We start from the raw sequence: 15,794 nt of genomic DNA, 5'->3' as shown, positions 1-15,794 counted from the left end.
CTCCTCAAAATAATATTTATTAAAAAAAAAAAAAAAAAAAAAAAGGGTGGGGGGGTGGGGGTGGAGAGGGGCGTCGGGAGTCTGTGTGGCGTCCCGCTACACCTGTTCTCCCCTGGGGGTCTGCGGCTGTGCCGCTGGGGGTCTGTGTGGGGGGTCTCTGCGCTCTCTCTGCCGCCCTACCTGGCCTTGTCCCTCAACACTATCCTCAATATCAATATCATATTATACACTTGAACAATAGACTATGAATCAAGACACTATTGCTATCATGCTACTGCCATTACCACTCTCACACCACTATACTATTATTATTATTATTATTATTATTATTATCATAGCATTATTAGTTAAATTTAACATACTGTCACCATAGTATTGTATGCCATTTAGTATTTCATTCTACACTATATTAACACATTAACACAAGAAAAAAGGGAAGGGAAAGAAGAGGAAGAAATTAAAGCTGCAAGCAGCGTTGGACGGGCCCTCGCACCCGTGCCGCCTCGTGCCCACTTGTGCCCGGTAGCTGTGGCATTAAGCACACACACACACACACACACAGAGTTGTTACTGCTCCTTCCCAATGAGTGTGTTTTGGGAGAAGGCTGCAGGCAGTTACTGTGAGTCAGAGGAGTGGAGGAGGGGAGGGAGAACAGTGCAGAGCAGCGAAACCGGAGTCCCACTTGTTAAACAACTCTTCACAGTGGCCACACACTTTTTCCAGTCCACACCATGATATATAGTTTTGTAGGAATTTTGGTCCTCTTTCCATCGGCATAGGTTTGAAAGCTGTCAGACTTTTACTTTAGTCAGCAGGGGCCTAATTAGCCCCTAGCATTCTGCGTTATTCCCACCAGGGTCCATGGGGAAAAGTGGAGGCGCTGGTTGTGGACACTCTGACTTTGCGGCCTTCTGAAATCCAAACCGTGCGAAATGTTACATAACCTTGAAGAACTTTTGTTAAGCACTGTGTCCTCTGTCATATATTAGCTGCTCAAGCCGATAAAATTAACGCCCTGGGAGGAGATACATTTTCTACAAAGCACAAATTTGGGCGAAAACGTGACTTTCAAATGCAAATTGCGGACTTCCTGTTGGTTTTAGGTGGGGGGCACGGCACGAAAAATGTCGGGCTTGATGAGATCTACGTTTCGGCCTGGTTTGGTCTTTCTATCACATTCCTGTGGGCCGTAGCGGCTGCCTTTGCGTCCCTAGGTGGCGCTACCGAGCCCATTTTTGCACTTAGGGGGTCCGATTTTTGATTTTATCAAATTTTTCACCAGACCTGATGTGCGTGCCGAATTTGGTGAGTTTTTGAGCATGTTTAGGGGTCAAATTAAGCGTTAAAGAGACGTAATAATAAGAAGGAGAAGAAAAAGAAACGGTACAAAAACAATAGGGCTTCGCACTGGGACAGTGCTCGGGCCCTAAAAGAAAAGGAAAAAAAAAAAAAAAAACAAAACATACACACACACACACCCCTTTATGCTACTACTGTTTTACGTTTTGGTCTTGTCTGTATTTGTATTGTGTTTGGATTCACCATCACTGTTCTTGTCTTGTATTGTTGTTTATTTTATAAAATAAAATTAAAAAAAAAAAAAGAAAAAAAAAGAGTCAAGTGAAACCCTGGTGGACGACGATCGTTGAGAGTCATCTGAGGTTAATTTGTTAATCCTTCTGGGTATTGATGAAATGGCAACATTATCATTCATTCATTCATCTTCTAAACTGCGTATCCTCACTAGGGTCGCGGGGGGGGGGGGGGGGGTGCTGGAGCCAATCCCAGCGCTCATAGGGCGAAGGCAAGGAAACACCCTGGACAGGTCGCCAGTCCATCGCAGGAAATGGCAACATTATAAATCGGAGATAGGTGGTGCCACAGACCCCCTCCCCTGTTGAGGGATGGTTTTTCCACTTTCACATAGATGGCCTCTTTTACTCCTCTCTCAAACCATTTGTCCTCCCTGTCCAAAATCTTAACATTGCTGTCTTCAAAGGAGTATGCCTTTTCCTTTAAATGTGAATAGACAGCTGAGACTGGACCTGAGGAGTTTGCCTTTCTGTGTTGGGCCATGCACTTATTCAGTGGTTGTTTTGTTTCGGCAATGTATAAGTCCTTGCATTCCTCACTCCATTGGACGGCATATATCAGATTGCTCTTCTGGTTGTGTGGTATCCTGTCTTTAGGGTGAACCAGTTTCTGCCTGAGAGTGTTTCCAGGTTTGAAACATACAGGGATTTGATGTTTGTTGAAAATCCTCCTGAGTTTCTCTGAAACCCCAGACATATGGAATCACAATGTTTTTGCGTTTGTCTTTCATTTTCTCAGCATCATCAGTGTTGTTATTCTTTCTGGAGCGTGTTTTGCCAAAAGCACAACTCAGACAGCCACAAATTTTCAGGGCTACCCTTAAGTGTTCGTGTTCCTCAGCTTGGGCCCAAGTGGAGGTTGGTATGTTATCTGCCCTGTGTTGCAAGGTTCTGATAACTCCCAGTTTGTGCTCCAGTGGATGGTGTGAGTCAAAAAGAAGGTATTCTTCTGTCAGTTAATTGAAGTTCACCGGCACACTGGTGAACTGACCCACGCAGAGAGTATTTGGAGCAGTTAGCTGACCAAGAGCAATGTCAGAGGAAGACCTTTATACAGTGACTACAGATGGTATGTAAATAGGCAGAGAACAAAAGGTGAGGGAAGCTATTGTGATGCAGTGATCAGGTAGGATGCCATTCGGAATGGGAACAAAAGGCATGAAAAGTGTTTGTGTTCACGCCCACAGGATTAAAGGCCAGGGCCAGACCACAGGTTGGTCCAGGTTTGGTTCTATTGAACGCCGACTTTTTTCAACTGTTTTCGACTCAGGGAGAAATTTAGGGGGTGCAAAGACAGCTACAGGAGGAAGCGTGAGGGATGTTTGGACTGGGATGAAGCAGATCACAGCGGAAGGCCGCAGGACCTGATGGTATCAGCCCCAGGATCCTGAGGACCTGTGGCAGCCAGCTGTCGTCTGTCATCCCAAAAAAGTCGACTCCATCGGACCTCAGTGACTACCGACCAGTTGTCCTCACATCTCATCTGATGAAGGTGCTGGAGATAAGCTTGTGCCCATTTCCAGTTTAACCGGTTTGATCCGGTTTACTTGATTGAACCGGTTCATTTTATATGGACCGTCGGAACTGGTCCGTCATTTAAAAAAAAAAAAAAAATTTGAAGTGTCCAAAATGTTAAAATGTAGTTCATAAAAACTTGCTGCTGACGGTGTCACGTGTATTTGCCAACGGCATTAAATTCATCTGTATTATATTTATTATGTTTGTCATTTGTATGAATTGAATGCAACAACAACTGGCAGGAGATCAGGTTTCAAGTGAATGTGGGGCTGGAGGGTGGGGCTGGGGGTGAGGGGTGTGCTGTTGTCTTGCAAAGTTTCGAGAGTTTTGGAGTGACGAGGATTGGCACTATGGCAGAACACTTAGTATTACCAAAGACTAAAACAAAGGAAATCTTGCAACATTTTGGCTTTGAAAAGGATGAAAAGGGTGAGCCTAAAGATTTAGATGCGCCTACATGCAAGCACTGTCTTAAAAAGGTCCCAGCTAAAGGTGGTAGGCTAATACATCAAACTTGCATGCTCACCTGCGAGAGAAACATGCCTCTGTTGCTGCAAAGATGGGGCCCGCAGCAAAAGGGGGGCCATCTTCTGCTGCTGGGGCTTCTTCATCAACACAAGTGTCCATAGAAGGGGCATTTTCCAAGGGCACTAAATACAAGGACAGTGCCAGATGGATGGAGTGCACAGATGCACTCACCAAATTTATTGCCAAAGAGATGATTTCATTCAACACGGTGGAAAACCCATCGTTTAAAGCACTCCTCCGTACACTCGACTGTCAGTATGAGCCACCTGGTTGAAAGTATATATCAGAAACTGCCATTCCTGACTTGTATAATAAAGTTAGAAATGAGGTGCAAGTCTTAATTAACAAAGGCCACTTCTTTGCACTGACGACGGACATGTGGTCCAGTGTTAACATGACTCCATACATGTCATTAACGGTCCATTTGATAGATGAAGAATGGAAGATGGTGTCTAAGTGCCTCCAGACAAGTTACTTCCCAGAGGATCACACAGCAAAAAACATGGCTGATGCACTTGTAGAACAATTACGAGATTGGCAACTGGATTCTGAAAGACTGTCAGCAATAACAACCGACAACGGAGCCAATATTGTTGCTGCAATCACTAACGTCTTGTGCTGGCCATGGGTTAATTGTTTTGGCCATAATCGGCATCTTGCCATGAACAACGGATTTGCAAAAAGATCGACAACACCATGTAACGATGTCGCAGCACCATTGGCCAGTTTTCTCACAGCTGGAAGAGAAAAAGGAACATGAGCGCGGCACAGAAGGACCTCGGCTTAAAAGACCACTTGCTATGTATGTGTATGTTTGTGTGCATATATGTATGGGTATTTTATTATTATTATTACTCTTTTTTTTATCTTTACTTTATTTGTTTAGTTATCTTTATTATATTATCTATACCATATCGGATATAATAACACCATACCGTCTGTTACTTCACCCACACACACACACACACACCCTACCCATATTGTAACTGTCATTGCAACTGTAGTTGCGCTGTCTGTTGTGTTTTGTACTGCATGTCTACTGTCTGTACTTTATGTCCACTTGGTGTAATAAAAAATAAATAAATAAATAAATAAAAAATAAAGAGAAGAGGTTATCAGTATGTGAGTATATCACTGCGTAAAAAAAAAGACCACTCGCTTACGTTCAATCATGTAATAGTAAATAAAAACATAATGTAGTCTATGGCCTTGTAGTTAAGCCCACCCACATCTTGTTTTATCCAGTTATTATTTAAAACAATTAAATAATACGTGCAAATCAATTAGGCTATTTAATACTATTTATAGCTATTATTATAGCCCTCCCAACAGTTTTATTATTATCATCCAACAGGACTGTGCGACACGCTGGGGCTCCAAACAGAAAATGATTGAGCTAATTCTGGAACAGGAATCAGCAATATGTCGTGTTCAAGCTAATGATCCAAAATGTATTGCCAAGCTCAGCTGGTCTGATAAGGATGTGTTGACCGCGATGAACAAAGCCCTCAAGCCAGTCGGTGACTTCACTGACATTCTCTCTATATCACCACTTCGTTGCTTATCCCAGTGCTTAAACTCATGAGGAGTGAGATTTTGTGTGAGGCAGAGGATGACAAAGATCTCGCCAAGGATCTGAAGCAGGGCATCTTGACGCACCTAGAGTCAAGATATATAAGGCCTTAGTCAAAGATTTGATGCGCACAGCTACCTTCATTGATCCACGATACCGCGGGATTCATTTTGATGAAGGAGAATTTGGTGACATTGTGCGTAAAGTTGAGGTGGAGGCAGTCACTTTGGCTAGGAAAATGCAGCGAGGTGAGGAGGAGGGGGCGGGGGAGGGGAGAGTGGGGACGCAGAAGCTGCTCCACTGCCCAAAAAGAAAAAACAAACTTTGGGAAGTCTTCTAGGTCAGAAATCAGCGGCCGCTTCTCTCCCAAAAAGCACAGAGGAGAAGGTTGCCGGCGAATTGGCAATTTACCAACAGGAGGCTGTGAATGATGGAGAAGACAACCTGTTACAATGGTGGCAACGCAATGAGCCACGCTTTCCATTGTTGGCAAATGTAGCACGCAAGTACCTTTGCATTTGCGCCACAAGCACTGCATCGGAGAGGGTGTTAAGCACAGCGGGGAATATTGTTAGAGCTGAAAGGTCTCTCTTGAAGCCTGCAAAGGTAGATATGTTGGTGTTTCTGGCCAAGAACCTGTGAATTTCCCCGCCGGGAATTACAATTTCTGCAGTGGGCTTTAAATTAAACATTTTCACGTATATATTTGTGTGCACAAACTGCACGTTTTAGTTTGCCGTTTTAATTCTTATTTTTACTTAATTTATGTAGTAGCCTCTATAGTAGTTTTGGTTTTGTATTCAGTGTTTAAAGTCCCATTTGCAGATTTTGCACTGTTTGAGTAGGCTAGGCCTATCATTTTATTTCATAGTTTTTTATTGAGACTTTTTATGTTCTATTTGAGTATGTTTATTGTTTACTCTGCAGTTCGTTTTTGTGTTCATTTGCACTCAGTGAATATGAGTAGACTAGGCCTACCGATTTATGCCATACCGTATGTAGCCTAGGTTTACAGTTGTTTATTGAACCAGGTCTTTTTTATATTATTATTGTTTTGTTTTCATATTACTTGCACTCTGAGTAGGCTAGGCCTACTGAATTATGCAACAGTTTATTATTATTGAGACATTTTTGTATTTTATTATATTGTATAATTATTTGAGGATGTTTAAAGTTTGTTTTCATGTTCATTTGCACTCACTGACTCTTGGCCCACCTGAGGCTGCAGGTGAAGGCGCTGTCTTCTTTCTTTTTCTTCTTCTTCTGTCGCTAGTTCTATGTTTTCTCCCATCGATATCCTCCATGATATTTAAGTCTTTCATTAGCTGAAGGCGGACTGCAGGCTCCTGGCTCTTTCTGCTGTTTGCCATGCCGTTTTCCCCGCCTGCAGTAACCATAGCAAAAAAGACGCCACAGAATTCCTTGCGAGTCGAGCATGCGCAGTCGTGACTGAATATTCCGGTTCGGGGTATTTTCCGATTAAGGTGTTTACATGCCCCAATATTCCGGTTGGAACAGGCATATTCCAGGGGCCTGATTCGGAATTCTCTCCAACCAGAATATGACCTCAATCGGGTTCGGTGCGTGTTTACATGACACGTGTGCAACCGGAATATTGCGAATATTCCGGTTAATACAGGAATAAGGTGTGCATGTAAACGTGCTCAGTGATACAGGAGCTCCACAGGAGCTTTCCTGTGGAGCTTATACACCACAGACTTTCAGTACAACTCCGAGTCATGCCACCTGCAGAAATTTTCTGAAGACTCGGCTGTTGTTGGGTGTATAAGTGAGGGAAGGGAAGGGGAGTACAGAGCAGTGGTGGATAACTTTGTGGAGTGGGCTGGACACAATCACCTGAGGCTGAATGTCAACAAGACCAGAGAGATGGTGATCGACTTCAGGAAGAAGAGGACGGCTTCACAGCCATTGTGCATGAAGGAGAGGATGTGGAGGAGATGGAGGACTACAAGTACCTGGGCGTCAAAATCAACAACAGACTGGACTGGAAATCCAACACTGAAGCTGTCTACAAGAAGGAGATGTGCAGACTCTACTTCCTGAGGAAGCTGGACTCACAACTCTCTGCAGTCAATTGTTTTTTTTATTTTATTATCCATTATTCAGCACCTTAACTGTTTATTTATTATCCATCACCCAGCACCTTAACTGTTTATTTATTATCCATCACCCAGCACCTTAACTGTTTATTTATTGGAAGTGGTTAGTGTATATATTTAGGATATTTAGTCTCCGTTGTATGTATTCCTTAATATTAATTTTATATTTTTTATTGAAGATGCTGCTGTAACGTGGGAATTTCCCAGTTTGGAATCAATAAAGTATACCTATCTATCTATCTATCTATCTATCTATCTATCTATCTATTGTATTTCAGCAATTAATCACCGTGCCGCAAATAACCACCTGGTTCTTATAAACGCCTGGGGTCTGCACACATTTTGCATATTAAACGCCCACCCGAATAACTGCCGGGGCGATTGTTTGCATTATATGTAGGTAACCCAAAATAAGGCTTTTCACCTTATTTTTGCAGAAGTAAACAGTTAGCCACACAATAACTGTGCGGCACTTCCGTTTTCTGTCAAAATAAGAGCGCTAGCTAATGTTAGAACAAAAGGGTGTACCATAATCTTAAATGGACAGACTGAAAATTGGACAGTAACTGTCATCACAATAATGGCCTGGTACTGAAATGAGGGACAATTGTACCTCATTTCAGGGTTAACAGACTCAGAGTTTTCACTAAACCTACTTTGTGAAACGGACCCCAGGTCTGTGCAAAAATAAATAAAGGCCTGCAGCGAATAGCCGCCTGGTTCTTTAAACGCCCGGGGTCCAAGTTCATTTGGCATATTAAACGCCCAGGCGATTAATTGGTAAAATACGGTATCTATCTATCTATCTATCTATCTATCTATCTATCAACCTGACACAATGCAATAGATAGATAGATAGATAGATATACTTTATTGATCCCAACCAGGGAAATTCTGGTGTTCCAGCAGCAACAGTAGAAACATACAATAAAGTTAACTAAAAAAGAATAAAGGCTAAAAATATACAGTCGAGACTATAAAGACTAAAGACTCAAAAAATACAATAAGGGCTAACCTAAGGAAAGGAGATACGAGATGTGAAAATATACATATGGAATGAGCATGACAATATACAGATGGCGCTGAAGTATATGCATGATTGTATAGATTGTATAGATAAGGAGAGTTAGTATGAAACCAGGAGACTAAGAACCAAGTGGCAGAACCTTTAACGCCCGGGACTGGGACAAGGAACTAACCGCCTTGATTCAGCCTCTTAAGGAATCCACTTCCCCTCCAGTCTGAAAAACAGTGTGAGTGTATATTAACTTAGGCTGTAATATACAGATAATAAATAATAAATAAAAAAATAAATAAACAGTTAAGGTGCTGAGTGATGGATAATAAATACACAGTTAAGGTGCTGGTAATGCAGTGTTAAGAACAGAACTATACAGCAGACAGTTGCAAGTCTCTGTCTGACAGATGTGATTTGTTGTACAGTGTGATGGCTTGTGGCAGGAATGATTTCCTGTATCTGTCCCTTCGACAGCGGAGCTGTAACAGTCTGTTGGAGAAGGAGCTCCGCTGTCTGTCCAGTGTGTGGTGGAGAGGGTGGTCGGGGTTATCCATGATGGTTAACAGTTTGTTCAGTGTCCTCCTCTCCACCACAGCCTCTATAGTGTCCAGTTTGCAGCCGATCACGGAGCCAGCCCTCCTGATCAGTTTATTGAGTCTGTTGGTGTCGCTGGCTCCGATGCTGCTCCCCCAACAAACCACGGCGAAGAAGAGTACGCTGGCCACAACAGACTGGTAGAAGATCTCCAACATCTTGCTGCACACGTTGAAGGATCTCAGCTTCCTCAGGAAGTAGAGTCTGCTCATCCCCTTCTTGTACACAGCTTCGGTGTTGGATTTCCAGTCCAGTCTGTTGTTGATGTTGACGCCCAGGTACTTGTAGTTCTCCACCTCCTCCACATCCTCTCCCAGAATACACAGTGACTGTGAAGCCGTCCTCTTCTTCCTGAAGTCAATCACCATCTCTCTGGTCTTGTTGACATTCAGCCTCAGGTGATTGCGTCCAGGCCACTCCACAAAGTTATCTACCACTGCTCTGTACTCCCCTTCCCTTCCCTCACTTATACACCCAACAACAGCCGAGTCATCAGAAAATTTCTGCAGGTGGCATGACTCGGAGTTGTACTGAAAGTCTGTGGTGTATAAGGTGAAAAGGAAAGGGGACAGTACAGTCCCCTGTGGAGCTCCTGTATCACTGACCACCGCGTCAGACAGGACACTGCCCAGACGGACAAACTGTGGCCTGCCTGTCAGGTAGTCAGTAATCCAGGAGACAATGGAGGTGTCGACACCCATCACCCACAGCTTCTCACCCAGCAGCAGAGGCTGGATGGTGTTAAAAGCACTGGAGAAATCAAAGAATGGGATTCTCACAGTGCTGCCACCACCATCCAGATGCATATGAGCTCGTTGCAGCAGGTAGATGACGGCGTCATCAACTCCCAAATGGGGCTGGTAGGCAAACTGTAGAGGGTCTAGCAGCTCCTTCACCTGCGGCCTCAGGTGGGCCAAGACCAGCCTCTCCAGCACCTTCATCAGATGAGATGTGAGGGCAACTGGTCGGTAATCATTGAGGTCCGATGGAGTCGACTTTTTTGGGACAGGAACCAGGCAGGACGTCTTCCACAGCAGTGGGACTCTCTCCTGACTCAGGCTCAGGTTGTAGAGGTGTTGGATGACAGAAGAGAGCTGGTTGGCACAGGTCCTCAGGATCCTGGGGCTGATACCATCAGGTCCTGCGGCTTTCCTCTGGTGGAGTCTCTCCAGCTGTCTCCTAACCTGGCCCGTAGTCACAGTCATGCGGGTGAGGGTGCCGGTTCCACAAAGAAATTTTGTAAAGGATGCTGCTGTCCCCACATTGTCTGGACTAACGTCTACTCTGTGACCAGTTAGTGATTTTTTTGTCTCTGTCTCATCAAGACGATAACATTTTCGGAAGTTGTAAAGTTTTTCATTGCTATCGTTGAAAACGTTATAGCCGTTAACTTACTTGTGATTGGCCCAACTGTATGCCACTCAGAAAACAGTCAACCAATCAGTGGAGAGGTGCTGATTCTCTCTTCTGATTGGCTAAACGAAGTGTGCTGCCACAGCTCCAGGAGAAAGGCAAGAGAGAGGAGCTGTGAAACTATATTTAGCGGACCACAGGTACTCAAAACCACAGGTACACAGGAAAAGCAGCCACACACACATTTGCTCGTCAAACAGTTTATTTAGTAAACAGGCATTCATTACAGTAAACACTTTGCTGGAACTCTAATTCTCTCTGTATGAACACAAAATATGTAACAAAATGTGTTGGGATGTGCTGCATCTCTAACATCAGCATCGACTCTGAAGCATCTCCTGCTGCTGCTCTCACTGTTTGCTTACATCTGGATGATGCTCGATGAAGCTTCTCCCACACACACACACACACACACACAGGACTGCGTTTCTACAGGTTCTCTCCAGTGTGGGTTCTCATGTGTTTGTTCAAGTGTCCTTTATGTGCAAACCCTTGACCACAGAGTGAGCAGGGGAATGGTTTCTCTCCAGTGTGGATTCTCATGTGTCGCTTGAGATGTCCTTTATCAGTAAACCCTTTACCACAGAGTGAGCAGACGAATGGTTTCTCTCCAGTGTGGATTCTCATATGTCTTTTGAGGTCTTCTTTATTGGTAAACCCTTTACCACAGAGTGAACAGGGGAATGGTTTCTCTCCAGTGTGGTTTCTCATGTGTCTGTTGAGGGTTCCTTTACGTGCAAACGCTGTACCACAGAGTGAGCAGGGGAATGGTTTCTCTCCAGTGTGGATTCTCATGTGTCGCTTGAGAGTTCCTTTCTGTGCAAACGCTGTACCACAGAGTGAGCAGGGGAATGGCTTCTCTCCAGTGTGGTTTCTCATGTGTAGGTTGAGGGTTCCTTTCTCAGTAAACCCTTTACCACAGAGTGAGCAGACGAATGGTTTCTCTCCAGTGTGGATTCTCATGTGTTTTTTGAGGTCTCCTTTATTGGTAACCCCTTTACCACAGAGTGAGCAGGGGAATGGTTTCTCTCCAGTGTGGTTTCTCATGTGTCTGTTGAGGGTTCCTTTACGTGCAAACGCTGTACCACAGAGTGAGCAGGGGAATGGTTTCTCTCCAGTGTGGATTCTCTTGTGTCTACTGAGGTCTCCTTTCTTGGTAAACTGTTTACCACAGAGTGAGCAGGGGAAAGGTTTCTCTCCAGTGTGGATTCTCATATGTAGCTCGAGGTTTGATTTCTGCGTAAACCCTTTACCACAGAGTGAGCAGAGGAACAGTTTCTCTCCAGTGTGGATTCTCATGTGTCTGTTGAGTTTTCCTTTCTTGGTAAACTGTTTACCACAGAGTGAGCAGGGGAATGTACTCTTTGCTGTGTTCTTGGTCTTGGAGCAGGAAGCTGGTTTCTCTCCCACATCAGGACTGTCATGACTGAGAGGGACTTCACTCAGTGGGTTTGAACCTGACTGAGCTTCTCTGGTCTCATCCCAGTCATCACTGTCATCCGTCTCAGCCTCAGAGGAAGGTTCTGGGTTCCTGGCTCGTTCCTCTTCACCATCTTCTGCTTCCATCTGTCCAGTGAAGTGGCGGGCGTCTCTGTTCCACTCAGCTTCCTCTTCATCATCCTCACTCTTCACAGTGACAGCAATGAACGGCAGCTTGGTGATATCTTTAAGCTGCTCTCCCCGCTGATTGGTCCAGAGTTCCTCCTGTTCCTCCTTAATGTGTGGGGACTCAAACTCCAGAGTGGGTGTCCGCTGAAGCTGCTCAGGGGGAACCTCTTCTTTACACACTACTGGAAAAAAACACACAGACACACACAATTATACTTGGAAGCTGACCCGAGCCTGTCAGCATCACTTCATGTCAGCATAATTCCTACTAAAGCTTTTAAAATGATCTGAAAGTTGTGGCTGAACAGACCCACGAACATGATATTACCCTGTGAAGGTTGTCCTTTAGAGTTGTTATTATCATGCACTGATATTGATATCATTAGTTGTTATTATCATGCATTGATATTGATATCATTAACTCACAGATGCTGCAGATTGTCTCTGTGTTTTCTTTTGAATCTTAACTGGCGGTTAGCCTCGCCTGTCAGGGTCCAGGTGAGTCGGTGATGTGAAAATGGCGTTTGAAAGTTACGAACCTCTGTGCAGTCGCACCTCCGGCAGCAAGATGGCGTCCAGGAGCCTCTGCTGCCTCTCCACCTTCAGTTTCAGGCGAGAGTTTTGCAGCTCGTACTCGGCCAGCGTCTCCTCTGGCAGAGCCAGCGTCTCCTCGGCGGCTGCAGTTTGTCGCCGCATCACCTGCGATCTCAGCTCGCAGAGTTCAGACATCTTCACAAACTTGGTCCTCCACTTCCTGCCGTCTGCAAGAGATCCGGCGTTTTGCTGCTTTGACCCAAAGAAAAATAGACTCAGAAATGAGTTTTTGTTTATTTTCTTCCTCGGCTGATGATTCCGATTTTGAGAATGTTGTTCTTTAAACCACTGTAGTCCAGTCTAGAGGTCTGCTGCAATGATGTGAGTTAATTGAAGTACACCGGCACACTGGTGAACTGACCCACGCAGAGAGCATCTGGGGCGGTGAGCTGACCAAGAGCAATGTCAGAGGAAGACCTTTATACAGTGACTATAGACGGTATGTAAATAGGCAGAGAACAAAAGGTGAGGGAAGCTATTGTGACGCAGTGATCAGGTAGGATGCCATTCGGAATGGGAACAAAAGGCATGAAAAGTGTTTGTGTTCACGCCCACAGGATTAAAGGCCAGGGCCAGACCACAGGATGGTCCAGTCAATTAGCGAGTCTGAATCATTTTTTCCCAGGTCCCGCAGGATTTTAGCCCAAATTTGCTCATCTGTTGGGCTCATTTCAACGCCGACTGTTTTATCAACCTGACAAAATACAATGCCGGTTCCACAAAGACATTTTGTAAAGGATGCTGCTGTCCCCACATTGTCTGCACTAACGTCTACTCCCTGACCAGTTAGTGATTTTTTGTCTCTGTCTCATCAAGACGATAACATTTTCAGAAGTTGTAAAATTTTTCATTGCTACCACTGATAATGTTACAGGTACGGGAGGGCACCACATAAACAGCTTATGCTCTCTCTTTAAACAGGAGAAATGAATGAGACAGAGAAACTCCACGTCTGTTTGTCTTCTCGCTCAGCAGAAAGAGGGATGAGGATTTAATAAAACATGTGCACTTTAAACCCATTGTTTTACTGTCAGTACATGTACACTGAGTGTTCTCCGTATAAAAAAACACAACTTCAAAATGAGATACAATTTCTCATCATTCAGCAAATACTATTATAGGCTTTATTTGATTAAATAAATCAAAATGACAATAACCAATGTTTTTACACTGTAGGTTGTTTTCTTCTAACTGAAAATAACACATAGCTTATACTACAAATTACATACGGTTCCTAAGTGCATGTTTCCTCCTTCAACTTAAATCCTTTACTGAAATGCATGAGCTGCAAGCAACAGGTGACGTCACCAGGCGCGAAAATACAGCTTCTACACTGTACACATATATGTCCACATCTTCATAAAACAAGCTTAATACCGGACATTAAAACATTCAGCGACATGTTAATATACTGCACTTCAATTACTTTTCTTAATCTACTATTCCACCAACCTGTAAACAGGAGAAATTAATGAGACAGAGAAACTCCACGTCTATTTGTCTTCTCGCTCAGCAGAAAGAGGAAAGCTGCAAAGCGGACCAAACTGACGTAAAGCCCCTGGGGCCCAGTAGACGCCACACTGCCCCCTGATGGTGATCACATGTTAATTACTCCTGATATGTACATGAAATATTTTAGTGCAAAGTTGGTGGAAACAGGTTGAACACCCCTTAACAAATACTCAAGAAAGGATGAATTATGAAATTACAAAAACAACCACAAATGTGATCACACTTTAGTGGGCATCACAATAGATAATAGATAACATTCCGGTTCCGGTGTTACGGATTAACTGGTTTCCGTGTTAACTGGTGACCTTTGTTTGTAAACGTCGGGCATCTGCAACAGCAGATGTTCTCATCACGGCGAGGGGACGCAGCTGACCTCGTGAACGCCTGAATGACTATTATTATCTCTCATAATTTTCTAGACTTGCCTAACTATCTGCTCAACTTCGCTTGTTGGTGGTTCATGTGGTTTAGTGAAACGGTGGGATCAGAAATCTACTCCATATTTTGCTTTATTTTCTTCAAAATAAAAAAATTATCCACCCGGGATTCGATACCGTGTGTGAAACTTAAAAGAAATGTTGTAAGTCATTTAATTAGACCACTAGACTATTGTACCTGTTGACGGCTGTATCTGACAATATAATACATGGCAGGCAATTTGAACCACACGGCCTCCTCCAGGTCTTGTATACTTCTGCCAGATTAACTTGTGACCGCTGTTGCGGCGACGCACACAAATCTGTCTCCACCTTCTGAAAAACCTTTAATAAAAGCTGAAAGTCTACACTTCAATCACGTCTTGATTACTTCAAATCCACTGTGGTGGTGTGCAAGGGCAACATTATGAATATTGTTTATCTGTCCAAATACTTGTGGACCTAACAGTAAACAAGTAAATAACGGATTGCACATAAATTCATCGTTTACTCTGAAAACATTGCAGATATTTATTTTGTAAAAAAAAAAATAACACACACACACACACACACACACACACACACGTATTTGTCAGGCAAAAACAACCACACAGCCTCTTGCTGTTTGCCAGATTAACTTGGGACCGCTGTTAAAAAACTATAGTGACTACAATGAATTTGTTACATCGCAACATGCATACAGCTGGCCCTGCAGTTTACAATATCGATTCCCCAGTGGATGCAACAACTGCAAACAGTTGTTTCGTGTGGTTTTATGAGATTACTTAGCCTTCATGATAAAATTTGATGCTGTCCTTTTTATAATAGCGTTGGATACAGCTGTTGCATCCACTGGGGAATCGATTTGTATTGTAAACTGCAGGGCCAACTGTATGCATGTTGCTCTGTGTCAAATTCATTGTAGTCGCTTTAGTCTATTTCCCCCAGATATCCTCCAAGCAAACAACATCTCCGATGCTCGACAAGCGCTGAGTTTGAGAGGCACTACAACGTGTGTGTGTGTGTGTGTGTGTGTGTGTGTGTGTGTGTGTGTGTGTGTGTGTGTGTGTGTGTGTGTGTGTGTGTGTGTGTGTGGCTGTTATCATCGCAATAACAGCGGTCACAAGTTAATCTGGCAGAAGTATACAAGACCTGGAGGAGGCCGTGTGGTTGTCATTGCCTGACATGTATTATATTGTCAGACAAAGCCCGCAACAGGTACGAAAGCGCAGTGATCTAATTAAATGACTTCCTACATCTCTTTTAAGTTTCACACCCGGTATCGAACCCCGGGTGGATCATTTTTT

At 43.8% G+C, this 15,794-nt stretch overlaps 1 protein-coding gene and 1 pseudogene across 1 annotated transcript in view; both read right to left on the bottom strand.

Annotated features, from left to right (window-relative positions):
- LOC115369341 (gastrula zinc finger protein XlCGF57.1-like) overlaps positions 1 to 14,048 on the bottom strand; it is a 60,544-nt gene extending 46,496 nt beyond the window's left edge. The window contains exon 1 of the mRNA XM_030065930.1: positions 14,012 to 14,048. The gene's annotated coding sequence lies outside the window, so the exon portion shown is untranslated. The remainder of the gene's footprint in view (positions 1 to 14,011) is intronic.
- Positions 10,825 to 12,694, bottom strand: LOC115369214 (gastrula zinc finger protein XlCGF8.2DB-like; annotated as a pseudogene).
- Positions 14,049 to 15,794: the final 1,746 nt, after the last annotated feature.

This window comes from Myripristis murdjan, chromosome 12 (assembly GCF_902150065.1).
Source record: "Myripristis murdjan chromosome 12, fMyrMur1.1, whole genome shotgun sequence".
NCBI lineage: Eukaryota > Metazoa > Chordata > Actinopteri > Holocentriformes > Holocentridae > Myripristis > Myripristis murdjan.
Note: the sequence above shows the minus strand (reverse complement) of the source record. Positions and strands in the feature narration are given on the sequence as shown.